Below are 27,490 nucleotides of genomic sequence, written 5' to 3' on the forward strand. Positions count from 1 at the left end.
GACTAATAAGCAGACTGAACTTTTGCCTCTACCTCCTGTCAAACTGAACTTTGATACTGGGGATTGGCCTGCACACATTCCTGTTTTGATGGTAGTATCTTTCTCTGCCAGGCAATGCTGCTGCTACTGCTATCTACTTTGGGTCTCCCAACTAGTGGTAATATGTTTATTATAGAGGGTAGAGTGTGCCTGGATGATTACTGGATGAGATTCTATGGCCTGTGTTATGCAGGAGGTCAAACTACACAATCACAGTAGTCCCTTCTAGCCTTATAATTAGGGCTGACGATTAATTGCAGTTAACTCGTGCCATTAACTCAAAAAAATTAATTGCGATTAATCACAGTTTTAATGGCTCTGTTAAATAACAGAATACCAATTGGAATTTATTAAATATTTTGGATGTTTTTCTACATTTTCATATATATTGTATTCTGTGTTCTAATTGAAATCAAAGCATATATTTTTATTCCAAATATTTGCACTGTAAAAATGATAAACAAAAGAAATAGTATTTTTCAATTCACCTTATACAAGTACTTGGTGCAATCTTTGTCATGAAAGTGCAACTTACAAATGTAGATTTTTTTTTGTTACATAACTGCACTCAAAAACAAAACAATGTAAAATTTTAGAGCCTACAAGTCCACTCAGTCGTACTTCTTGTTCAGCCAATTGCTAAGACAAACAAGTTTTGTTCAATTTATAGGAGATAATGCTGCCCTCTTCTTATTTACAATGTCACCAGGAAATGAGAACAGGCATTTGCATGGCACTTTTGAAGTTGGTACTGCAAAGTATTTATGTGCCTGATATGCTAAACATTTGTAAGCCCCTTCATGCTTCAGCCACCAGACCAGAGGACATGCTTCCATGCGGATGATGCTCATTAAAAAATAATGCATTAATTAAATTTGTGACTGAACTACTTGGAGGATAATTGTATGTCCCCTGCTCCGTTTTACCCGCATTCTGCCATATATTTCATGTTATAGCAGTCTTTGATGATGACCCAGCACATGTTCCATTTTAACAATACTTTCGCTACAGATTTCACAAAATGCAAAGATAGTACCAATGTGAGATTTCTAAACATAGCTATAGCATTCGACCCAAGGTTTAAGAATCTCAAGTGCCTTCCAAAATCGGAGAGGGACGTGGTGTGGAGCATGCTTTCAGAAGTCTTAAGAGAGCAACACTCTGATGCAGACACTACAGAACCTGAACCACCAAAAAAGAAAATCATCCTTCTCTTGGTGGCATCTGATTCGGATAACAAAAAAGAACATAGGTCAGTCTGCACTGCTTTTGATTGTTATCGAGCAGAACCCATCATCAGTATGGACGCATGTCCCCTGGAATGGTGGTTGAAGCATGAAGGGACATGTGAATCTTTAGCACATTTGGCATGTAAATATCTTGCGACACCAGTTACAACAGTGCCATGTGAATGCCTGTTCTCACTTTCAGCTGACATTGTGAACAAGAAGCGAGCAGCATTATCTCCTGCAAATTGAACAAAACTTGTTTGTCTGAGCGATTGGTTGAACAAGAAGTAGGACTTAGTGGACTTGTAGGCTCTAAAGTTTTACATTGTTTTGTTTTTGAATGCAGAGTTTTTCTGTACATAATTCTACATTTGTAAGTTCAACTTTCATAATCAAGAGATTGCACTACAGTACTTTTATGAGATGAATTGAAAAATACTATTTCTTTTGTTCTTTTACAGTACAAGTACTTGTAATAAAAAATAAACAGGAAGTGAGCACTGTACACCTGGTATTCTGTGTTGTAATTGAAATCAATATATTTGAAAATGTAGAAAACACCCAAAATAGTTATATAAATGGTATTCTATTATTACCAGTATGATGAACAAAGATTAATTTTTTTATTCGCTTGACAGCCCTACTTATCTACAAATGCCCAATGGTCTCAGGCCTGGAGGCTTCAGAGGTACAATGTGAATTCCTAGAGTAGGTTACGTAATGTTTTTAAATGAAACACTAGGGTATAGCACTGCTGGTTGCTGCTACCCATTGTGAGAAGCACTGAAACTTCTGCTAGCATAGGGAGTGGACAGGGAGTCCTGGGCACATTCCTCTATAAAATATCTGCAGGGAGGATGGTCACAGTGGAATGATTAATTTATTGCCAGTTTGGTTTTGAGGTCAATAAAAGGAAGAACAGTAACTGAAACAGAACTCAATTGGATTTTGTTATATAGATTAAGTGGGGGAAACTCTTTCCCTCCTACCCTCTTGTAGATCATCCCATCTGATTGATTACTACATGAAGATTCATGTAACGAGAAAAGGCGAATACAGACTAACACGGCTGCTACTCTGATTCATGTAACAGTGAGCTTCCTGAATGAAAAGGAGTACTTGTGGCACCTTAGAGACTAACCAATTTATTTGAGCATAAGCTTTCATGAGCTACAGCTCACTTCATCGGATGTGAATTCATCCTGAATGAGTCACATGAAGCTTAGCTAATTTCCCCCACCATACAAGTTGTTCTCTCTGCAATTTGGTGCCACTGCAGGCCAATGAACTCATAATTGGCTCTAATTAACACTCCCACTAGCTGTGAAGTTCTTTGCACACTGCTGAGTGGCCCTCACAGAGGTGCAAAATTCTTCCCTGCCTTTGAAAGCATCAAAGAAATGAAAATGAAATAATTTCCAATCTAATCAGCCAGCAGTCAGGATAATGGAAATAAGGAAGAAACCCACCCACATCCAAGGCACACTACAAACAGTGATCAGTAACACTGAATTCCATTGTAATGGCATCCAATACATGTACTGCAATATATTTAACCATTATTTATAACTAGGCTGATGTCTCTAATCCTTACAGTGTCGGAATTTTCTAGTTTGACAATTCCATATGCACTCAGGAAGATATTATCTAATTCACTCTCTCAAACATAGTTTACTTTGCACTTACTTTATTTAAGTGCCTGCCCTCAGAGTAGCCCAAAGCAATATACAAACATTAACTAAAGTTCATACCACCCCTGGGAGCCAGGTTAAAGCCAGGTCTAAGCCACAGACTTCTGTGAGCATAGCTATGTCGGTCAAGGATGTAAAGGGGCACAATCTCTGACTAGCATAGCTGTGCTGTCCGAAGTCCCTAGAGTAAATGCAGCTATACAGGCAAACCTGCACTTATACCACCACAGCTAGTTTCGTTTTGGGGAGGGGGGGTTATTATACTGAGTCAAAGTATAGCTTTGCTAGTATAGATGTGACCCCACTAGGAGTGCTTTGCTTGTATAATATACTGATATTCTTATTGTGGTAAACACACTCCGACTGTAGACGTGGCCTAAGTGTTTTATACCCATTTTTTACAGATGGGTACATAGAGGTACAGAGAAAAAGTCAACAGCATTGCAACAGGTCACACAATGAATCAGCACCAGAATGCTGAAAAGAATCCAGGAAACTGGATTTCCAGGTCCCTGTTGTAACCTCTAGATACATGCTCTATGTATATATTACTCTATTAGAAGCCTTTCAACCACCGTTGCCAACTTTCATGTGGTAAATAAGCACCCTGACTTTCACAATAAGCCAAAAATCAAGCTAATCCTATTTCAAAACAAGGCCAAAACAAGCCAATCCCTAAGAACCCCGTCACTCTATATGACTAGATCCCCCTGGCGTGCATCTGGGACAGTGGTGGGCCTGTTGTGCACCCCTGACTCTCTCCCCGCTTTGCCCCTGCTTGTCCCCCATTGCTAGAAGCCAATTAAAAAAAAAAAAAAAAAGAAGCAACAAGCTGAAAGCCAAACAAGCAACAAGCTACAAAAACTAGCCAACAAGCAATTCACAAGCCAATTAAGCCAAAAATAAGCCCAATTTCTGCATTCTCCCCCAACCCCCCGCAGGGTTTGGCATGTCTGCTTTCAACATATGAATAAAATACAGGCTTTTCAAAAAGCCTTTGATAACATCTATCAAGGCAACTGAAGAAACCGAGTAGTTATGGTGAGAGGAAGAGTACTGTCATGAATCAGGTAAGAGTAAGAAAACAAATACTAACAACAAATGTTGAATTTTCATCATGGTAAAAGTTCAACAGTGAAGTGCCACAGGGATCTGTAATAGGCCTGTAGCTGTTTATTATATTTTTTTAGTGATCTATACAAGGGAATAAACTGTGAGGTAGCAAGCTTTGTAGGACACAAAATTTAGGTTAGTTAAGCCTGTACATGATTGTGAAGAATTTCAGAGGGACCTAACAAAGCTATATGAATGGGAAACATAACTGCACAGGAAATGTATTCTTGATAAATGCAAAATAGCATGTCAACGAAGGAAAAACTCTGGACATCTGATACACCTGATTGGGTTCTAAATTAATCATCTTCTCAGGAAAAAGACCTGGGCATCATTGCTGACATCTCTGTGAAAACCTCAATGTACAGTGCACCTCAGAATTTGTGTTAGAATAGAAAAGGGATGGGATTGATCATGTATATTTTCATTATATAAATCAGTGCTACCCCTTGTCCTGGAATGCTGTGTTCAATGCTCACCACCCTATCTCAAAAAGATATAGCAGAAATAAGGGTTCAGAGTTCAGTAATGTGAATGAGGAAAAACAGGGAGAAAAAACTCCACCTGAAGAAAGACTGAGACAAATAAAAGGAGATGATAAAGGTGTGCAAAATGACAATTGTTGTAAAGAAAGTAGGTCATCCTCTCTTATAATACAAGAACGAAGGGCTAGCCAATGAAATTGGAAACACAGCAAATTTAAAACCAATACCCTTTTCCACATACTGCACAATTATGGAACTCATTACCACAAGATATCGTTGATAACAAGAATTTGACAGGATTCAAAAATGGATTGAACATTTGTATGACTAGTGAGAACATTAATGGTAAGAATGGGAGGAATAATAAAAATGCCTCCAGAACAAAGAGGGAGGGGGGTAAATTCTAAAGGCCACAAGTGAAGCACTAAGTGGAGGAGTTAGGAAGAAAGCTGCCCTATGGGCTGATTTCCCCTTAATGGCCTATTGCAGAATTTCTTGTAACTTTCTCTGAAGCATCTCGTACTGGTGGGTCACTGGCCTGATCTGGTATGACATTTCCTGTGTTCCTATTTGTATTGCCATAAGCTTGGGATGATTGTACTATTTATGATTCTGAGCAGAGCAACAAGCAAGAGATGCACGGACTTCTCAGTTACGTTTTATAGTAATAAACATTTTCAAAGCACAACATACTGTTGCAGTTTGTTGATGCCAAGTACAGTTTTGTTTGCGGTTTGTCGTTTTTAGTCTCCTTCCTCCCCACCTCATTTGAAACAACCTGATAAAGAAATATTGCTTTCTTTTGCCTCAAATGTGGAAGGGTTTTTCTTTGGTTTAAAATTTACCACTAATTTGGGATGATCTTTGCCACATATGAATAATGCAATTTGTAAGACCTTTATATTGTAGTATTATATCTCACAAATGTATATCTGTAGAGGCTGGTTTTCAGATGTTCTGGGTGCTCAGTTCCCCCAGTTTCAGACGGAGATGTCTGTGTTCCCTACTTCTCAAAATCAGGTCCCCTGTGCCCGTACATTGTTATTGCAATGTTCCATAGCAGATCAAGATACAGCTGTCGCAATGATTCAGACTCATGAAGAAAAAAACAAACCAACCAACCAAAAAACAGTCCCAGGAATAAGACAGAATTTGCTATGTCCTCCTGAAAAAAACAAGATCCCTATCACCTGGTACTCACTGCCATCTTCAAACAAGTGCAAACAGTTCTGCCCCATTCCCAACTCCTGGAAGAAGTCTATCACGGTACTAGCCTACAAAAAAGTCAAGTGAGACGACCCCAGTAACTTAAGACCCATCTCTCTCTGCTCCACCACCTACAAACTATATACCTGCTGCATTGTGGCTAGGATTAGAGAGGATCATTCCTAAAGTGCAATTTTTCCTGAGTAAGGACTGAATAAGGACTTCAAGTTTTGGTCCACTGGAAGTAAATAACCTGAAAACAAAGGGTGCGGAAACAAAGGCTGAAGGAAGTAAATATGTGGACTCTAGAAGACCCTTGCAACCACTGGCAGAGCTGCTTGGTGGGGGTGAGGGTGAAGATTTTCTCTCTCCACCTTTGTATTTCTCTCTCTGATCTTCCGGCAGGTACTCCGAATGAATTTTGCAAGGAGAAAAGAGCATCCAAAAATGTACATTTCCTTTTTTATTTCCATAACTATTACACCTGCTTGTTTCTTGACTTCTTTGAACAGGAAATTGTACACTTTCCAATCTGGACAGACCCACAGCTATGCTTGTGAAGCACCTTTGATAGAGTATTTGTTAAAGGAAGGTATATATTCCACTCAAGAGCTTGGAAATGTTTTGTGTGAAAGGCACTTTACTACGTGTTTTGAGTTGACTTTCTGTACCGTCCAAGCTTTTTTTATATATATTATTGTTATTATTATTATTATTATTATTATTAAATGTCCTGCATCACCGGCTGATCGTCATGAGGATCTCAAGCAGGCCTCCATTCTTGAAATGTTCATTATTTATTTACCTGTCAGGTATGCAGTGATTTAGTTTGCTCAGTGTCTGAGTGAGCCCAACGTTAATGGCTCAATTGTTATATAAGTGTATAGGTCCCTCGTTCATAAATTTGGTACTGAAACTAAGTTGAAATTTGTTATTTCCACATACAGTAGATCATCCATGATATTAACACATATAGAAACAAATATAGTCACACACACATTATGTAATATATATAATGTGTGTGTATCAAACATATGTATCAAGTGGACTCATTTACTGGACATAATCGTCTGTTTCTGTACTGCCATTTACCTCAAATAGTCATCTATACCTTTGCAAAATGCTTGTAAAATGCTACTGTTTTTATCTGGCAATGTTTCAAGCTTCATTTGAACAGGTGCAATGGCGATACACAAGGCAAAAAAGAGAAAGATCAGGCCTGATGTGTCATCCCAATTTGATAAATTATTAATTACTTGTTTTATTGTAGCGTCAGGAGGTCTCAACCTTTACTGGAACCGCACTTTGTATGTATTGTACATCCATCCACATAGTAAGAGACAGTCCCCCTGTCCTGAAGAGTTTACAATCTAGTAGACAAGGCAAATAGAAGACAAAGTATTTTTATCCCTATTTTATAGATGGGGAGATTGAGGCATGGCTAGATTAAGTGGCTTGTTCAAGGTCAAACAAGAAGTCTCGGGCAGAGCCAGGAACTGAATCCACACCTACCTAAGTCACAGAAATGTGCCTTAATCAAAAGGTTATTCCACCTTGCAATCATATTTTTGAAAGAGCAAGAGCCAAGATGAAATTGAAGCAATATAACCATCAATGCCAGCAGAAAGAGGATACAAAGTAGTAGAAAGATGAAGGAATAATCCTTAGTGAGTAATCTATCTGGAGCATCTCATCTCTTCACTTCTGTTGGTGAATTGCTAGTCACACCCTACAGTTTTCTTTACTGTATTCATTATTTGAAAATATTCACCAGTAGACCCAATCCAATTCTCACTTAATACAATTTGAGAATGGGAGCTGGATTTGGCCCAAATTATTTCTACAAATAATCCTTAATCTATTTGATTGTTCACAGGTCACCTGCTGAGAGTGTTAGAGATCCTATTTTGGAAAGAGTTCCACTTCCCCACCCCATGTTGTCACATCAGCACCTGCCTGAACTAAACACATAAAATAAAGTGGTCCATTGTATCTCCTTCAGTGCATACCCTGTGCTCAAGCATTGTGGTTAATGTCAGGGGAAGGGGCAGGGATCATATTACCCAAAATACTCTGATTTTCAAATGATCAAACTCAAGTTTGAAAAGTACATGGGTGTGAAAATGAACACCCTGATGCCTCATGTCACACAATACAGGTCTTAATAAAATTCAAGTGTAACAGGAACAAATTTATCTCCTCTGCCCCCTTAACAGTAATACTTTGCATTGTCTATAGTACCTTCTGCCCAAAGATTTCAAATTGCTTTACGAAGATTAATGAAATTAAGCCTTACAACACCTTCCCAAGGCAGGCAGGAATAATCCCCTTTTACAGTTGGAGAAACTAAGGTATAGACAAAGCACCTTGCTCAAATTTGAAGGAAGTCTGTGACACAGCTGGGAACAAAATACAGAGCTCTGAATTCCTGTCATAGTCTGGGGCCACAATGCCATTTCTTCCACTCTGACAGGAACACTCAGCTCCAGTACACACAAAGATGGGGCCAGCAGAACTCTGTGGCAACACTTGTGCCGTTTTTTTCAGCATACTCGGATATCTACCGCATAAAATTACATATTCTGTAATAAGGGAGGTAGGGAATCACTAATGCCTGCAGTGATGCAGATTTTTGTTTCTGCCTCTGGAGGATGCTGTGGTAGGTCCTGACATTTGCATCTCAGGGCTTGTCTTCACTACTGGGGTAAATCGACCTAAGTTACGCTACTCCAGTTACGTGAATAACGTAGCTGGAGTCGATGTGGATTAGGTCGATTTACCTTGGTGTCTTCACTGCACTGCATCTACGGGAGACCCTCTCTGGCCAACTTACCTTACTCTTCTCGGGGAGCTGGAGTACTGGAGTCGACCAGAGAGCACTCTGCCTTCGATTTAGTGGATCTGAGAATTCTGGAATGATACAGGCCTGGAGCATAGATTTACTAGGCAGGATTATACACAGTAGCAGACGATGCCCTTTCTAAAAGAGCACTGTTTTTCTTTCATTTTGTTTTCCTCCACGAAACTTTCTAAACCCTTTTCTGTTCTTTTCCCTGCTCACTGACTTTCGCTAGAAATTGATTTCTTTATAAAATCATCTTGGGTATAGTCATGGCACTCCCAAGCAATCACAAACTATGCCAGTGCTCCAAGGATATACTGTATCACTCTGAATTTTCTGTAACTACACCCAAGACAACATTATGGTTAAATCGATTTCTGGAAAGAAAAGAGAAACATCATGGACTACTAGTGCCAGTCATCTGGAGAAGGAACACATACTGCTTGCTAGTTACTGAAAAAATACAGAGACTACTCAGTTGAAACAACTTTCTAATCTTCAGTTTTATGGTCAATGAAAGCTCTTAAAAGTGGAGGCCAGTTCTGGGTGTTAACTTTAACTCACTTTTGTGTTTTACAGACATCTGTCTTTTGAAGGGAAAGTATATACTTCCTAAAAATAGACACCAAGTTGTAATGTTTGGATCATGTCCCTGCCTGAAGAGGGTTCATACTGTTGGAATGGCCTCCTCTTCTGTACCTATAATAACAGCAATGCCACTATCAGAGCAAAGAAACAAAAGACTCACCAAGTCAGACCCTTATTCTGCAAACACATGTTCGTGTACTTGGCTTCGCACACATGAGGAGGCTCACTGAAGTCAATGGGACTAGTCACATACATAAAGCCAAAGCAATGTGTTCATTTGCAAGACGGGCCTAAATTCTCACTTAAGTGCAAGTTTCTGTAAGAGCATCTTCTACAGGCAGCTGGAGAAACACACAAAAAGAATCAACTGAAAGAAACCCTCCCTTGATCACTATTCAGAGAAGGACAACTTATGGGACTTAACAGAGAAGACATTCATTCAAACGGCGGCCCAGGATAGACAGGGGCTGCAGAAGCTTGTTCATGCACCAAGAAGTGATGTCTGATAGTGCAGGAAGACTTCAGATTCACATAAATGTTTCTCAGATATTTTAACAGATGAACTGAAATAAGTCACCTCTCCCCCCAAAGGCTTCTGAAAAACAAAGGCCAGTTGGATCCAACAATACTATAGAAAATGAGTCCTGTGGGTCCTTCTCAGTTTATTATTCAGCTTTATTTTATTTATTTTTTTTTAGTTCCTTGACTGTCTGCCACCTTGGTAGGTAGTAGTTGTTACAAGAGTTATAAATGGAAACAATAAAAAGCCACCAAAAATGGATACAGCCAAAAGTCTACTGCCACCATTGTGGCAAAACATGTTTTCAGGCAAACTGCTCAGATACCGAAAAACAAAACCACAAATTAACTGAAAGCTAAACAATCAAACATGCTGTAAACATGGACTCAAAGCTGCCAAAGCCAGGTTCTGGCAACCAGCCAAATGGAATTCATTCTAAATGAAAGACCCTCTTCTCAGAAAAAGCCCCGTCATTGCTTCTGGAAAGTTTAATTTTAGGAACCTGCAAAATGAGCACTACTCTCTTTGTCCATTGCAATTGAGTCCTGGACAAGCAGCCATGTCAAAGACATCCAATTCACAGGATAGTCAGGGCTTTAAAAAGATTGTCCCACCATGACCTCAATTTTCATTCTCAGAAGACAACAGCCAGATTCTATACTCCCTGAAGCCTCCAGTTAATTGTAAGTAGAACACATTCTGTAACTTAGCCTGAAAATGGCTGAAGTTGGGATGATTATTCCAAGATCCACATTGGAGAGGAACAGCCATAAAAATCACTCCCTCCCCTCAAATATACTCAACTGAAACTAAAAGTAAGTACCACAGAGTTTAAAAAAAAATAAAACAAAAACTGTTCAGTGTTTGCACTAGAACCATTCATGGACACCTCCCTCCCCAGTAGATGTAGGTACTGCAGGCCAAATTCTGATGTAAACAGCAGTGCGGTAAATCTGGAGTAACTTCACCAGCTATCAGCTATGGGTTTACTCTCTTTCAACTGAGATCAGAATCTGGCACTACAGTACTCTGCCCTGTATATGGAATAAACTACCATGTGACTTGTCACTACAGGACCGAGGACAGTATTATGTGAAACGTACAAAGTACTATGTAGGGAACAGTACAGAGCCACCCCAAGGAAAGCCCAAGAAAGGGGAGTGGTATGTGTACTCTGCACCATGCACTAGGAGGATATGCATTGCTTCCCTCATGTACCAGCTCCAGTCCATAGGCTGGTCTGGAAGGGGGCAGAACTGGGTCCATGGCCTTGCCTCCTTCTGGGCAAAGAGAGAAAAGCAGTCCCTACTCAGAGAGACTGTTACAAGTGCTCTGCCCTCACATGAGCAACACAAAAAGGCCGAAGCTTCTTAAGCCCCTATGCCCTACACAATGGCCAAGCACAATCTAGTTCTGTTTGTGTTACACTGTAAACTTGCCTGTGTTTTCAGGGAGCTTACCACAAATTTCTGTTCTTTAGCAGTGTGCTTGGCTAAAGATCTTAAATACCATACAAAAGAGCTAATATATAACAGTTAAAATAGGACTGAGAAATTTACAGATGGTTAACTATAATATTGATAAGTCATATTATAATGTACTGCATCTGAAATTAAACAGAAGATGATCTTTTTCTTTGGGTATCCAGGCTGTGTTCGCAGTCTTCGCTGTCAACCCTCATTACATGAGCCATCCATTCCTCTGTGGTCTGCCAGAATGCAAAGAAGCTTATTCCTATCATCTGCTGATGACCATGTGAATTCATTTGGAATAATACTGAACAGATACAGACCACAATATTCATACCTGGAAGCCAGATAATGCATGAAAATAAGGCAAAGGGACAGAGACTAGGTTAAGTGAATCTATCACAGCATTTTGGATACCCTGTTTCTAAGTGTGTAAAACTTTTCCTGGTTTCAAACTGTTACAGATTCAAAAGGTAGGTCAAGTTCCCTGAAATATTTGAGTACCTTTGGCTGTTTATGCATGGTTTTAATCCCCAATCTAGGGAGGGAAATAGCTGCTGTTCACCCCCACAAATTTTGTTTTGGGGTTTGTCCAAACCTGAAATGGGGGGTGAAACGGTGCGCACACATGCTCCTGAGACCCAAAAACACTTTTGTACTCTTCCCGATGCCTTTCACAGAATAGCTTCCGCCTTAGGCTACATGTCAGTATTGCCTACCTGTAGCACCATTTCTTTGGAGCCAGAGAGTTGTGGGTTTGATTCATCTTAAGAGACATGGTTCATAGAGCACTAACTATGGTTCTGGGCAGAAAAGTTTTTCTGTTTTTTTAAATATGCCCTTAAATGGAAGTTGTGTTTTTGCCAGATGAGCTGTGTTTTGAGACAATTCAAGATGGAAGATCTCAAAGGGTGAGAGCTACCCTATGCTCTCTCTCTCATGGGTATTTTGTACTGGATGGTTTGTTGTATTCTATAATCTACAGTAAAAGTTATATACATTGAAAGTACATGCTTTGCTTTCTGTGGATGGAAAACACTACAGTGGCTATTGTCATCTTGATAATCTGTTAACCAGGAGTTCCTTCTCCCTCTATTGAGTGACCATCTAATTGAAGTTTAAAATAATTCCATGGATGGATGGACGATGAAAGAAAGAGTAACTCTACTTTCTGGCCAGCAGCTGTTCTCTTAATAACACTTTTCTAAATGTCCAAAGCTGTGAGCAAACTATTGCTGAATCCAAGTTAATTGCTCAGTTTGTCTACGCAGGCACTGCACCACCAGTATCTAATAAAACAACTTTGCAAACGCACTGGCGCCATTCAAATACAATGCAGTTTTACATAGGTTACACTAACAGATATATGTCCAGCTATGAAAGGAATCTGATAAAGCGTATCAATTAAAGATCTGACAAATTGTGAAAGGGGTACTGTCAAGTAATTAGATATAAAGTGCATATTTTTTATAACTAAAGAAATCAATCCAAATGAGAACAGATTGGGGAGGGGAGGCGGGGGCAGCTAAACTTTCCACTGCGCTGTTGCTAAGGTATGTCCCAATCCTCCACTGTGCACCGCATGAACAGATCTCCTCTGCCCCCATGGAGACTCCTTATCTATTCTGGAGCCCTGTGCAGGTGCAGGGTTCTGCCCAGGCAGAGCTGACTGCAGGATGAGAGCCCGAGCTATGACAGCGTTCTACTAGTGCATGAGAATTGCCATGCAGCTTCAACTTTCTAAGATGAGTGAGATGCAAGATGTAAGCAAACAGCAGAAATAGTAAAAGGAAAATAAGATATAATTCTTTCAATTATAATCGAAGATGGTATTAGTAATCCCGTTAAAATATTATGTGATTTATATCTTGCTATTGTTTTTGTTAACAATTTCCTTGTAATAAAATAATTTTTAAATGAGGATATTATCACATTGATAGGGGAATGCCAGTCAATAACTGAAATAATATATAAAGGCTAACTGAAGAAAAAGGAGGACTTTTAATTTTAATTGACAATACAGTGCTCTTCTCAGCAGCTGTGGATAGTCGGACAAGAAGAACAGAGAAGGACATGACAAAAGACTATACATTTGCAATTCCAAATCTATTTAGTGTTTTTTCCATTCAAATCCTACATTTACTTAAACAAAACCTCACAACATGGAGTTCCTTAGTACCAAATTCCTTCAAGTAGCAATGATTAAACATTTCTAAATCACACCGGTTCATTAAAAGATACAATTAAGACAAGAAACACTTTACAACTCCTATTGTTTCAGTTCTCCTGTAGGAAAATAAGTTACACTGTTGATTTCCCTTCTCCCGTCCCACCCACAGCCAATTCAGATTGCACTTACCCAGACTGTGAACTTGACAGCAATTTCAAATGCCACAAGTGGAAATAGAAAGTTGAAGTCACCCACCAAACACTCCACAAAGACACCGCACTGTCCAATTCTCACTCTATGAGGTTTCTTTGATACCTGCAAAGAGATTTGGGTCATGTTCAGATAGGTGAAAATAAGCAGCGCATTTACTTTCCACTTAGTCACAGACAGAATTAATATTGATTTCTGTGTTCTTTACCAAGCGTTAGGGCTTAGAGCTAAGCTTCTGAAACACAGAAGGCCAGCCTCACGAGGTGACTGGGTAAGTACGTCTAATCTCTACATTACAGAGAGCTACTAGGCTTATTAAAATATGTATTGTTTAAAACTGTTAGGTTCCATCAGTTGATGACTATGTTGTGATTCGGTCATTTCTGAAAGGCAAAGTGAGAGATATGAACAGAAAATGCAAAATTATTATTATTACGACACACAAAGAGAGTTTTAATAGAGTCTACAGGGAAATTTCCCAAAAAAGGAATTCAGTACCCTGCAAAAAAAAAAAAAAAAAAAAAAAAAGCAATGCACTCATTAAACTGATCTCTCACAAACTAACAAGTCTTGATCTTTACGGTAACATAGGACTGCACTGCTCTGCATAAGCAAATCCCCGTGGAATTGCCCAGCTACCAGCTCTTGAACTTATTTAGGCAATTTAACAAAAGGGGAAAAGTTGCCTGTTCATTAAAATACCTTTTGAACTGTTCTGAGCATTTAAGTGTCTTCATGACAGAAGCCTTCAACTCATTTATTTTCCCTTTTGGATGTGAATGCCCAAGACTGCATTTTCTAAGTTTTGTGAACAGCAAGTAATTCTTAACAGGGTATTTTGTGCAATTCACAATCAACTCCAGGTAACTGGAAAATTTGGAGGGTTCATGCGACTTAAAGTGGGTGTGCAAGAGTTAGAATTTAACAACCCAGAGGTGCAAGAACGAGTACATGTAATTTTGCAAGCGTACAAGTGAAGAAATGCTGAAATTCTGTCCTTGTATTTTTCTAATCAATTTGTGGACAGATCTAGCAACATTTTTCTTCCTGTAAAGAAGATTTTCTAAAGCCATGGAAACACCAACAAAAATTTGGAGAGAGAGTGTGTGCGCGTGCTAATGAATGGCAGTCTGGCATTAATATGCTGCCAAGTGCTTACTCCTGAGAACAGAGGTTGGTAGCCTTTGGCTCACTCTCTCTTGGAACTGAAATGGCCTCCAGAGGAAACAAAAAACAAAGCAGTCAGTGGGTGCTTTCTGTGTAAATGAGACAGACAATTTCTGGCAGGTTTTTGCTATGGAGTACATAATGAATGAGGTACATATTATTGGTACTCCGATAGTTCCTCCACATTATCCCCGGCTGTTTGTGCTCCTTCCCCACAATTGGCCACGTGCTTTGGAAGACTGCATGATCAATTTTTTAATGAAAAGCAGCCCTCCGACAGTCTGTGTGGAGATGCAAGTGTGCCTGTTGGTGACAACAGCACCTGCCAATGAGATGTTCAGAGCAGATGCTGGAGGGAGGATGGCCTAGGTGCACAGCTGCATCAACTGGGGCCAACAAAACATCCCTCTGCAGCTGCCCAGACAACAGAGGTTCTTGCTTGGCAGGGAAATCATTGGGCCCCAGAGGTGCAGTTGAGGCTCTGCTCGTGGTGCTGCTGATGCATCTGCTGGGCCACCTCAGAAATGGGAACACTTGTTCTGACACGTTGGACAATTATGAGAAAAGTGGAGTGGACCCTGAGTCATGCTGCTGCTCATGCAGCCTTTCATGCACACAGATAACACTACGGCAGTGCTTACAGAGGCTGTTCTGTCAACCGATATACCAGACAGATTACAGTGTTTGGGACTGTTGGTGTTAATGTAAAAATATGCCCACACTCATAATTTTAGCCTTTTTTTTAAAATGACCAGGTGTGATAGCCTGTAGCTTTGCTGTTTGCCTATGCAGAGTAATACACACAGCACACCACCAATCTCCAGAAACCATTGTCCCTGCAGACTTTCCTGTTGCACTAGTGTCAGCTCCTTCCCAAACACCAGATGGTATATGGATGTTCTCCGAGGACATACTGGAAGTATGAGGAGTTCTTCCTCTTTACCCATTAAGACCACCCATGTTAAGGCACTCTACAGGATGTCCTTCATGCTCTTCCCCTTCTTCAGTCACTGCCAGCATGGTATCATTATCATCACAAAGTCTCTCCAAAAAATAATTTTAGATGTGTGTCACCCACAGATCAACCCCCTCTTTCCCCACGGTTACACTGAACTAATGCACTGTGACAACAGACTATGCCACTTCCTCTGTACTCCTAAGGAGTCTCACAGTTCTGATCACCAATTTGCCCAGTCACATTGTGAAAAAAAGACTGGTTTCAGAGTAACAGCCGTGTTAGTCTGTATTCGCACAAAGAAAAGGAGGACTTGTGGCACCTTAGAGACTAACCAATTTATTTGAGGATAAGCTTTCGTGAGCTACAGCTCACTTCATCGGATGCATACTATGGAAAATGTAGAAGATCTTTTTATGTACACACAAAGCATGAAAAAATACCTGTGGGAGGAGGTATTTTTTCATGCTTTGTGTGTATATAAAAAGATCTTCTACACTTTCCACAGTATGCATCCGATGAAGTGAGCTGTAGCTCACGAAAGCTTGTGCTCAAAAAAATGACTGAAATTTATGTGCATTTGATTACTGAGGCCTCTCTCACTGGCAAACGTGTGAGGAAGTGACAATGAAACCATGCTGGTACCCATATTAGCATTATCCCCTTGCATTTGCATGGGGCCAAAGGGTGTTTTTGGACAGGCTTCTTTCTCTCTCCCGTGTTGCTATGGCTACCTCTCTTGTTCATAGTGTGTGCTAATGACTAGACTAGTAAAGGTGTTTAATGGACACTAGTTGACAGAGACATCAGGAGGACAGACTTGATCTCCCACAGCCTGACAAACAGGCTGTTATAGAGATCTAATTCCACTCTTTGCAGCTGAAATTCAGACATACATGGATGACAGGGAAAAAAAAAGTCAGGAAGGCAGCAAACTCCTTCAGTGCACTTAGCGACTGAGTTACTGCTCCATCTTAGGTTTCAGAGTAACAGCCGTGTTAGTCTGTATTCGCAAAAAGAAAAGGAGGACTTGTGGCACCTTAGAGACTAACCAATTTATTAGAGTTTTACATCTTAGAGTTTTACACCTGCACCCTTAACTGTATTATCTGAATGCAATATACACAACACATGCTTTGTATGGGGATGAGACACTACCTATTCAAAGTCTGTGCAAGGACATTCCACAACGAGAACGAGAGGCAAAAGTCACAAAATCCATTGTTACAAATAATGCTCCTAGCTCTAGCACTTACTAAAAACAGGCCTGTGCAGTGAAATTCACATCCAAATAACTATGGCAAGTTGTAGTGGTGAAAGGGATGAATACACCGACCTGTCAAAGTTTAAACAAATGGTTTCTGGTCACTACTGCAATCTGGGATTCCAGGAGTAGAGGGGGGAGTCTGGAAGCAGTTGATGCACCAGGCCATATCTTCTTAAAGCCTTTCATTTGGTAAGACAAGAATTTAAGTCCTCATGAGGACATTATTCAGAAGCTGTGAGAATACCTATTGTAGAGGTGCAGAAGTGCCATTTATCGTATGCTTCTTTTATGCAGAGAAAAAAAATGCTTATTTGCTTTGGAAAATAAGGGCTTTTGTTGAAAATTCTGGCTCTAAAGAAACGTAGCAGGATGATTCCTATAGGGAAAACCTGTGTTGCTAGCCCAGATAAGCAACTGTAAAGAGTAAGAAAAAACAGGGGAGAAATGATGAATGTGGATCAAAGCTCTAACTCCTTTAAGTGAATCTTCGTTGTGAACTAAAGGGAAGTGAATACAAAGTGACTTTAAAGGAATCTCTACCTCACGTTTCAGTTTAATCATTTCTTTTCAGTTTTATTTCTTTTTGATTTTCATGCAAAGACAGGGAAGGAATCTGAGAAATCAGTAGTGAAATCTTAAGTATCAGAAGGGGAAAGTGGGAGATCTCTTTTGAAGCCGAATGAGGAATTTTTAAGGAGTTAAGTAGAAACATACTTTGAGGGCAGTTTGCAAAGTATAATCTTTTGATGGAATTGTCTCTTTTCTTGATGCTGGCAAAAGGGGGATTTATCTGAAAGTAAAACTCAAACTGATATTTATCCCTGTGTAGCGAGCTTTCTGAATAAGGCTTGTGATGACCTTCTCTCAGTCAATCTCATTTACACTATTGCAGTTTTGAAAGTTTCACTCATAAATCAAAAGTAGCTTGTCAGTTTCTAGCAAACAGACAAATACTACCAAAATCAAGCTAACCTATTTCTCCCTCTCTCTTTTTTGACCCAAAGGCTCAAGTCACTAGATGTCCACTGCCAGGGCCGGCTCTAGGTTTTTTTCTGCCCCAAGCAAAAAAAATTTTTGGCCACCCCCGCTTTTTTTTCATGTCCCCCTCGCCTCCGGCTCTGCCCCAACTCCGCCCCTTCCTCAAATCCCCGGCCCCGCCTCCTCCCCCGGGCATGCCGCATTTCCCGCCCCCCATTGCTTCCTGCAGCTCCCCCCTGCAAGCCCCAGCCCTAGCTCACCACCGCTCCGCCTGCTCCCCTGAACACACCGCCACTCCGCTTCTCAGGCGAGGGAGAGGCAGCAGGTTCAGGGGAGCAGGCAGAGCGGAGGTGAGCGAGGGTGGGGGGGAGCACAGGAAGTAATGGGGTTGGGGTAGAGGAACCGCTCCCCGCCCCAGCTTGCCTCCGCTCCACCACCGCCGCCCCTCCCAAGCTTGCTGCCGCTCCACTTCTCCTCCCTCCCTCCCAGGCTTGCCATGCAAAACATCTTTTTCACCCGCACCTGTCAGCATAGGGTAGACACACGCTGAGCCAAGCAGTGTAGCGCGCGTGCAGCCCCGGACATCTGAGGGCAACACAGACCTGTTATTGCTCAATCTCAGGTGGCTGAACGCCACTTGTCCCTCTATATTTCCAAATATATTGATTTCAATTATAACACAGAATACAAAGTGTACAGTGCTCACTTAATATTTATTTTTGATCCCATATATTTGCACTGTAAAAAATACTATTTTCAATTCCCCCCATTACAAGTACTGTAGTGCAATGCTAAACATATCTGGCAAGTAAATACCTTGCAATGCCGGCTAAAAAAGTGCCATGCGAATGCTTGTTCTCACTTTCAGTTGACATTGTAAATTAGAAGCCAGCAGCATTATCTCCCATAAATGTAAACAAACTTGTTAGTCTTAGCGATTGGCTGAACAAGAAGTAGGACTGAGTGGACTTGTAGGTGCTGAAGTTTACATTGTTTTGTTTTTGACTGCAGTTATGTAAAAAAAAATCTTCATTTGTAAGTTACACTTTCACAACAAAGATTGCACTATAGTACTTGTATCAGGTGAATTGAAAAAATACTAGAATGTATCCAATGAAGTGAGCTGTAGCTCACGAAAGCTTATGCTCAAATACATTTGTTAGTCTCTAAGGTGCCACAAATACTCCTTTTCTTTTTATTATTTCTTTTGTTTATCATTTTTGCAGTGCATATATTTGTAATCAAAATAATAATATAAAGTGAGTACTGTGCATTTTGTATTCTGTGTTCTAATTGAAGTCAATATTGAAAATGTAGAAAAGCCATCCAAAAATATTTAATAAATTTCTTTACAGGGTCAGGGCCCCCAAAAAGTATGACAACAAAGGAAATGTTATAAATTATATATATATTATTAAAAGCAGCGGACAATACTCCTTTAAGGTCATTTAAATTAAAATGTTTATATTCTTAAATGTCTCTGACAGCTCTAGTAATACTATATCTTAATATGTCACAGACTGTGAAGTGCACCTTGATGTAAAAGCAGCTGGACAACGAGCTGTCATCAAATTTCTCACAATCATTTTTCTTTTCCCCTTGATCATCTGGTGACAAAACAGCAATGTACTCGGCTGCCTATGTGAGAATCTCCTAGGTTCAAAGCCATCCTTGTGCCTCCTTCTTCACCCACATGACCTTATGAGAGTTCTTTCCTCTTAATCTTGCTATGATTCTGTTTGATCTGCTAATCACCACCACCAGTGTACAGAAAACATATTCTGCTACTCTTTAAAATGTGCTAAATATGCATGCTGAAGTGACATGAGACAAATGCAGGAGGAAAAAACAGAGCCAGATGAACCAGAAGGCACAGAGTGTATATCTCTAACAAAGACTTTAAAGGGTAATAACAGTCCTTTAATGTGTGGCCAATTACACCGTTGATGTGATTATGGTGATTTTTAAGTATTATAGCAAAGGACCTAAGCTGTGGTAGCTGTAGTCACCAATTACCGGTTTTACAATAGAAAGTTTTCTTAGTTAACAAACTTGCACCGGCTTATATTACATTATTTGCAAGTTAATACTTCTCAGAAGGACCATGGGCCTTATCCAAAGCCCACTGCACTCAACAGAAGCACTCCCAGTGGTTTTGATTAGATCTGATTAGGCCCTATAGTTAGAGGCAGAAAGACACTATTTTAGCGCGATAGTACTTTGTACTGGAAGTATCATTTACTTTTCAGAACAAGTTTATTCGCATATACACACAAGTGAAAGAGATTACCTGTGGTTGAGATAAGCAGCAAGGGCCTTAGCTAAATGGTTATCTAACTATCAGAACCTTCTACAAACTAGGCCTGGAAATCTCATGGGAACAGGGTCTCTCAGAAAATGTGACATTCTAGTTTCTGTTCCTGGTTGGAAAAACCGTGAGGGCAGCCGCTCTTTGTATTTTCTTGCTTCTGATGCCAGTGCCAGACAAATCAGGATTGGGGGTGGGAGGGTGGCAGGAAAACATTTATCTAAATACTTCAGAAAGTCAAGAAAGGTTCAGTTCAAGTTCACATCTAACAAGGGAGGTTTGGTATGTGAGGGGCTCTTAAGTTATCTGATCTGATTCTTTCATATGTAAAAGCAATAAAATGTACTAATAATAGTAGAACGAAGCTCACAGGGGCTACCATGAAAATAGCCGTGTGTACTCAGGTAAGGTGGTCCACGCAATGTGGCACTTGGAAAAGCATGAGCTGGCTGAACTGCGTGCTGGATAAATGACCCCAGAATCGGGTTATCAACTTTGAAATGCCAAAAAACCTGCATCCACCCCCAGCAAAATCAAGTCTGCCACAACCCCAACCCCTTCCCCAACCAACAGCCACTTATTGCAGTAATGGGTATGTCAGGGTTCCTTCCCCACTCTGAACTCTAGGGTGCAGATGTGGGGATCCGCATGAAAGACCCCATAAGCTAAGTCTTACCAGCTTAGCTTAAAAACTTCCCCAAAGTACAAACTTTGTTTTGTCCTTGAACCATATGCTGCCACCACCAAGTGTTTTAAACAAAGAACAGGGAAAGAGACCACTTGGAGACGCCTTCCCCCTAAATATCCCCCGAAGCCCTACACACTCCTTTTCCTGGGGAGGCTTGAGAATAATATCCTAACCAACTGGTTACAAAATCATCAAAGACCCAAACCCGTGTGTCTTGGAACAATGGAAAAATCAATCAGGTTCTTAAAAGAAGGATTTTATTAAAAAAAAAAAAGAAAGGTAAAAATCATCTCTGTAAAATCAGGATGGAAAATACTTTACAGGGTATTCAGATTCAAAACACAGAGGATCCCCCTCTGGGCAAAACCTTAAAGTTACAGAAAACAGGAATAAACGTCCCTCTTAACAAAGGGAAAATTCATATAAAACAAAAGATAAACTAATCCGCCTTGCCTGGCTTACCTATACTGGTTGCAATATTGGAGATTTGGATTAGGATGGGTTGGAGAAGATGGATTTCTGTCTGGCCTCTCTCAGTCCCAAGAGAGAACAACCAGTAAACAAAGAGCACAAACAAAACCCTCCCTCCCAAGATTTGAAAGTATCTGGTCTCCTTATTGCTCCTTTGGGTCACGTGCCAGCCAGGTTAGCTGAGCTTCTTAACCCTTTACAGGTAACAGGCCGTTGCCTCTGGCCAGGAGGGATTTTATAGCACTGTATACAGAAGGGTGTTTACCCTTCCCTTTTTATTTATGTCAGGGTATGTGTACCCCTGGCAATACACAGAGGTCTTCCCAGGGGTACATCAACTCATCTAGATACTTGCTTAATTTTACAACAGACAACATAAAAAGCACAAATAAAGTCAGTACAAACTGAAATTTCATACAGACAATGACCTCTTTGTACTCTCGTGAGGTTCAAACCCTCTGTCTCTCACACTGGTGCGCTTGCATGTTGGTGGGCAGACAGCTCCTGTATTTTTCAACAGCTTTGATCTGTTATCTCTTAAACTGTTGAAGTGGGAAAACTGCAGCATCATTAGCTGGACACAGGCTTTTAACATTAGATATCCCATGGTGTCCTGATGATAATGCAAATCTTTAGGCCCACGTAAAAAAAACCCCAGCAGATTAAATTATTTTTCTGGCAACTGGCAAATCCATTAAAAATAAAAAATGGCCAGGCCGGTCAAATACCAGCTAGGTGGTAACCCTACCTGCAAAACAACTGCCTGCAATTCGATCACGAGTTGGCTGATCAACATTCAGCACCACCAGTCTGGCATGAAGGAGAAAGAGCAGAGAAACAGGATTTTATTTTTTGCTAAAAATAAGGACAAAGTTTATGATATGGCCTGCAGGTCCTTACTTACAGCATCTTTCTAGGGATTTAAGTCTCCATCCGGTGAAAAAGAAATACAGTGCTGCTCAAATATTTCTAATTCATCAGCAGAAAGTTAGTGGGAGATAAAGAAGTTTAAGCACCACATGAGAGAGAGTAGCATTTGCGACCATACTTCATTGCATATGCTCCCATGAGTGCATCTCTGTGTGACAGAAGCATAGACAGATTAGCTCCCGCAAATGTCTGGCTTTACGTATCTGGCATGTAAGTTTAGTTCACATTACTCGCTCTGCAGAGTCATTCCGATAGCTCACTGCTGTAAGTTCGAACTGACTTTTGTTTTCCCTAGAATTGAAGTTAGCTTGTTATGATACAGTGGAATGAAATACTGACTCAATGAGACTAAACCACGCTTAAATAGCATCGCAAACATAGTATATGTTTCCAGGAATGGTAATAATGGAGCAGACTATTTTCTTATCTTATGCTTTAGAGGATATCAAAAACAGAACAAAAAACCCCAAACCAAACCACACACAGATATGTGCCTTCCCATTGGTACAAAGCTTTTACTGTTGGCAAAGAGGGTGGGGGAAGAAGAGTGAATTGCTTCTTTATACCTGTGGATTGTATATTATCACTGAAACCTTCCGCGCAACAACTCCCCCACTTAATTCAACTTCTTTTGTTCTATATTCAGCCCTTTAATTCCACCGCACATTTTGTCTCAGTTACCCAGAAAAGTTGTCTATAGTCTGTACAAAGACTTTTTAAAACTAAGTTGTAAATTTGTCACTGTTTAGTTACATTAAGTGTCTGAGAGTTCTTTTATGATAGGGAGCGCATGAGAAGCATCCATTTCTACCTATGTTGTATGACAGGGTCGGGCCAGATGGCAAAAGGAGAGTAATAGAAGGCAGATATATTAGCCCCAGGCTAAGTAGGTCCCTTTTCCCTGAGTAAGGTAACAGGGAAGGTTCCAGAACAATCAGGAACCTTCTGGAGACAATTAAGACAGGCTGATTAGAACACCTGAAGCCAATCAAGAAGCTGCTAGAATCAATTAAGGCACCTGGGTTTTAAAAAGGAGCTCACTTCAGTTTGTGGTGTGCATGTGAGGAGTTGGGAGCAAGAGGCACTAGGAGCTTAGAGTGAGAACGCGGGCTGTTGGAGGACTGAGGAGTACAAGCATTATCAGATACCAGGAGGAGGGTCCTATGGTGAGGATAAAGAAGGTGTTGGGAGGAGGCCATGGGGAAGTAGCCCAGGGAGTTGTAGCCCAACAGCTGTTCCAGGAGGCACTCTAGACAGCTGATTCCACAGGGCCCTGGGCTGGAACCCGGAGTAGAGGGCGAGCCCGGGTTCCCCCCAAATCCTCCCAACTCCTGGTCAGACACAGGAGGAGTTGACCAGGACTGTGGGTTCAGAAAAACGGCCAAGCTGAGGGCTGCCGTGAAGCTCCAAGGTGAGCAAATCCGCCAATAAGCGCAAGACCCACCAAGGTAGAGCAGGAACTTTGTCACAGTCGATAGTCTTAGAATGACACCAGTTCCTATCCTCCCTTCCTTTCTTACAGTCTTAAGATTTCCAGTAATATGACAATGGTCTTTATGCCAGGCTATTCACATCCCTCATATAGATGGTTTCACAATAAATGTCCTGGGAGATTGATTTTATTAATAAAGTTCAAATAAACTGAAATCTTCCACCCTGATTTCTGCTGGGTCCCAAGCATTGGTGAAGAGATCTTAGGCCATATCTTCACTACCATTTATGTTAGCAAAATTTATATCACTCAGAGTTGTGAATATTCCACCCCCGAGCAACATAAATGGTAGTGTGCACCAGCACTATGTCAGCAGAAGTCCTTCTCCCACTGGCATAGCTAGCACTGCTCTTTGAGGGTGGTTTAATTATGCCAACGGTAGAGAGCTGTCCCCCGTCAGCATAGAGCAGCGAGATGAGGGGTTTTACAGCACCATAGGTGCATCGGTACAGCTGTGATGCTGTAAGCTTTCTAAAGTCCTGCTCCCTGCAGGCTTCCATTCCACAGCCCCTCTGTCTCTGGAGGGTGATCATTTTCAGAAACTGAATTGAGCCTCCCCAGCACTGGAAGCAAGAGCCTCCACAGCTTGAGCTAAAGGAATAGGTCTGGTAGCTGGCACTGAGAAGGATGCATAACACACGCTGAACAGTGGATTACATTCACACTGTGTCATCATTTACACCTGCCAGAGTGAGAGTGAAGTGGATACAACATGTGACAATCAGAATGGTAGCCTTCTACTCCCATTTTGCAGAATGGGTATTTAAGGTGGGTATTTAAGGTGCAAGACATTGGGTGGGTGGGGGGGGAAATCAGTGTGTATTTAAGCTGCAAGACTTTGGGGGTTGGGGGGAGGAATCAGACCCAGAGTCTTCTGCTGAGATCTAGTCCAATGAGGGACTATGAAATTTGCTCCCATTCAGAGCATGCCAGAACCTGAAAAACAGTTTTCTGTTTTTTAGAGCACAGAAAAGTCTTATCTGTTGATCAACTATGTAAAGCTATGGATCACTACAGAGAGATTAAGATGAGAAGGGACCACCAGATCATCTAGTCTGATTTCCTGCATACCATAGGCCCCCAACATGACCCAGCACCTGCACAATATACCCAACAACTGAAATTAGATGAAATTATTACAGCCCACAGGAAACTGAACTCTTATGTGCCACATACAGAGGATAGGTGAGACCAAGGGGCATCAAAGCTTGAGGCCCCTGAAATAGCAAGGAGTTGATTAAATGAGAAACCCAAATAATCCTGGTATGTCCTCTGCACTCCAGGCTGCGGAGGGAAATGAAAAACTATACACAGTCACTGACAATTACAAAACTCCTTCCCAACCCCAGATACGGTGCTCAGTCAGATCTGAGTATTGGAGTAAGAGCAAAGCAGGCCAAAGAAAGAATTGCCAGTGCTGCCACAGAGCACTGGACCTCCCAGCCCAGAGCCCCATCTCCAGCCATGGCCATCTCTGATGCTTCAGAGGAAGGAGACCCCAAAACTACCCAGAATACATTGGGAGGGCAGGAGGAATTCCTTCCTAGCTGCTGGAGGTGACTGACTGAAGCCCTGAAACATGAGCCTTTGGGAACATAAGATATAACCCAGAAGCAACCTCCAAGGCTGCTGAACTCTCACTCTTCTTCCATCGAATCACAAGTAAGCCCGTCATGCAATCCTACTCACCAATTTGTTCAGCCCTTTCTTAAAACTAATTCAGCCTATTGTTATGCTGTTCCAGAACCACACTCCTCTGATAGATAGATACCTCCTAACTTCCAGCCTAAAATTTGTTCGTGGCCAGTTTATGCTCATTTGACCTTGTTAAAATTGTCCTCTATGTTAAATAGCTCTTCACCGTCCCTGGTGTTTACCTACCCTGACGTATTTACAGAGAACAATCATATCCCTTCTCAGCTTTCTTTTCACTAGGCTAAACAAGTCAAGCTGTTTCAATCTCCTCTCATAAAATAGAATCATAGAAGATTAGGGTTAGCAGAGACCACAGGAGGTCATCTAATCCAACGCCCTGCTCAAAGCAGGACCAACCCCAACTAAATTATCCAAGCCAGGGCTTTGTCAAGCCAGGCCTTAGAAACCTCTAAGGATGGATATAGTCTCTCCATTCCCCTGACCATCTTTGTAGCTCTTCTCTGCATTTGTTCCAATCTCAATTAACCTTTCTTGCACACAGGTGATCAGAATTGTATACAGTATTCAAAATAAAGTTCTACCAGTGCTTTGTACAATGTTATTAATACATCTCGATCTCCACCAGAAATGCCTCATTGAATATATTCTAGGATGTCATGTGCCTTTTTCACAGCTGCATCGTATTTGTGGCTCATACTCATCCAGTTGTCCAGTGATCAACCCACACACACAGGGCTCTGACCTCCTCTGTTGCTTCCAACTGATGAGCCCACAGCTTGTAGCAGAAATTATAGTAATTAGACCTTAAGTGCGACCTTGCCCTTTGTACTATTGAATTTCATCCCATTTCTATCACTCCAGTTTTCAAGATCATCCAGATCTTCCTGTATAATATTCCGATCCTTCTCTGTATTGATGCTGCCTCCCAACTTTGGATCAGCAGCACATTTCATTGGCACTCTCCAACTTTGTGTGTCAAGGTCATTAATAGAAATACTAAGATTGGTATCAAGACCATTTCTTGAGGAATTCCACTAGTAACCTCCCTCTAGTCCAACACTTCACCTTTCAGCACAACCTGTTGCCTTCTCCCCTTTAACAGTTCCCTCTCCACCTTAGGGATTTTTTTTTTTTTTACTAATTGCCATCTTCTCTAATTTAACTAATAATTTCCCACCTAGTACCATGCCAAATGCTTTACTCAAGTCCAGTTATATTAGATCTACTGCATTTCCTTTATCTTAACAAAAATCAGTTATTTTCTCAAAGAAAGAAATCAGGTTAGTCTGGTATTATCTACTTTTGATAAACCCATTTTTCATGACACCCCCTTTTCCATTTACCTCCACAAACTGAACTATTCTTTACCTCAAAATTTGTTCTAAAGCCTTGCATAGCACTAAAATCAGACTATAAGGTCTGTAATTGGCTGGATCACTTTTTCCCACCCTTTTTAAAATATACATATGCTGTTTGCAAAGGAGTACTTGTGGCACCTTAGAGACTAACCAATTTATTTGAGCATAAGCTTTCGTGAGCTATAGCTCACTTCATCGGATGCATTCGATGAAGTGAGCTGTAGCTCACGAAAGCTTATGCTCAAATAAATTGGTTAGTCTCTAAGGTGCCACAAGTACTCCTTTTCTTTTTGCAAATACAGACTAACACGGCTGCTACTCTGAAACGTGACATATGCTGTTATTTATTCTCCAGTCATGAGGTATTAACACCAAATAGCAAGGATTTATAATAAATCTATCAGACTAGCAATCTCCTGTGCCAGTTCTTTCAATCTTCTGGGATGGAAATTAGCTGGTCCCCCCGATTTGAGTGCTAAACTGTAAGCTTTTCTTCCACCTCAGATGTGGAAATTTCCATATCTATACACTCATTCCCATCAGCCATCCTGTCTTCATGCCCACATCCCATATTGTCATCCTTATTGAAAACCAAGGCACACGGAATTCATTTAGGTTTTGGGCCATACCTAGATTACCTTTAATCTCCTCCCCATCC

Source organism: Lepidochelys kempii, chromosome 5, assembly GCF_965140265.1.
Source record: "Lepidochelys kempii isolate rLepKem1 chromosome 5, rLepKem1.hap2, whole genome shotgun sequence".
Taxonomy (NCBI): domain Eukaryota; kingdom Metazoa; phylum Chordata; order Testudines; family Cheloniidae; genus Lepidochelys; species Lepidochelys kempii.